The sequence below is a fragment of the Pteropus vampyrus genome, unplaced genomic scaffold, assembly GCF_000151845.1.
Source record: "Pteropus vampyrus isolate Shadow unplaced genomic scaffold, Pvam_2.0 Scaffold239, whole genome shotgun sequence".
NCBI lineage: Eukaryota > Metazoa > Chordata > Mammalia > Chiroptera > Pteropodidae > Pteropus > Pteropus vampyrus.
In genome coordinates this window covers 345942-347353 of record NW_011889020.1, presented here as the reverse complement: position 1 = coordinate 347353, position 1412 = coordinate 345942, and positions in this window count along the sequence as shown.

Genomic DNA, 1412 nt, shown 5'->3' with positions numbered 1-1412 from the left:
TTTATTGCTGTGGTGTCAACTGTCTTTGGCCTTGCCTGTCCCACCGGGGAGTCCCAGCATGTGAAAGTTCATGCTTAAAAATTCAGCCTTCAAAATAAGCGCAGCGCCCCTCTGCGTGAAGCCAGCACCGCAGGCTGGGCGCAACCGTGGCCTAGACCAGGTCCTACTAGTTCTACTGGGACACACGTTTCAGCCTCTCTGAGCCTCGATCTCGTCCTCGGTTACGTGGGAACAGTGGCTGAACAGACGGACGCACTTGGGGCCAGGGCCGTGACTGTGCTGCCACCGCCGGCCCGCGGTGGGTGCTGGGCGAGCGCTGTCGAGCGGACGAGAGGCACCTTCCGAGGGGGGAGGGCGACACGTCCAAGCCGACAGAAGCTGCTTCAAAACCCACTGAAGCAGACCGGGTTGGTTCTCTGCAGGACGAGCCCACCAGTTAAGTAAACAGTTCTCGGGGCTGGGACCCAAGTACCTGTGTCTAAAAGGAAATGATGGTGCCAGGCTGTGTCGGGCCCACGGCGAGCATCGCCGTGCCAGGCTGTGTCGGGCCCATGGCGAGCATCGCTGTCTGGGCACCCATGGAAACGCTGGGTCTCACGAGGAGCGGTGCCATCTGGCCGCATCTGCCAGGAGCCCTCTGGGGGGAAGGCACCAGCTGGTGGCCACTGGGGCCTCTCCTTTTGCCAGCCAGGAGCTGTCGCCGCTCAGGACGACGCCAACAGAGATGCAGCCTCGTCCGGCCGCCTGAGCTCACTGTTTGGTCTTTAAACCCCTGACCTTTCTGCTAAGCTGGCCTTCCTTTCAAAGATTTCTCTTTGAGACAGCCTAGGAGCTTAGAAAATCGTAAAAGGCAACCCAGCACAAATATTATGACAGGGCATTTGCTTAAAACCACCAAGGAAATGTCACTTGGAGACCTTGTTTTACCAAGTGGGCGGCAGGTTCTGGTTCCCGTCCCTGGTGGCTGGCGGGAACCGCACGTCTGTGTGCTGAGGACCCCAGACGGCAAGCTGAGCCGCCAGCTCCACACCGTCTGTCCCTTCCTCTCCTGATCCCCGACACCAACACTTCCTAAACAACCGGGACCCCGCAGAGCCGGTGTCACCGAGCCCTGGGTGGGCCGTGTCCCTTGGTGACCGGTACCCTTGACACTTCGAGCGAGGGCATCAGGGGAGTGGAGGTCTGAGGTGTGAGCTGCTCCAGGCCGGCCGGAGGGCCTCGGGGGCCTGCTGCCTGGCTCTGACACTCCAGGTGCCACGTGTGACAGGAGCTGGCCCGGCTGTATGCAGCAGGGGGCAGGGGGGAGGGTCTGGGGGAGGCCGGGGCAGCTCTAGCCTCCCTCAAGTCCTCATGTGATGTGGATGACATGGGGCGCTGCCTGCTGAGCAGGGCGTGCCCCGTGTCCTGGGGCG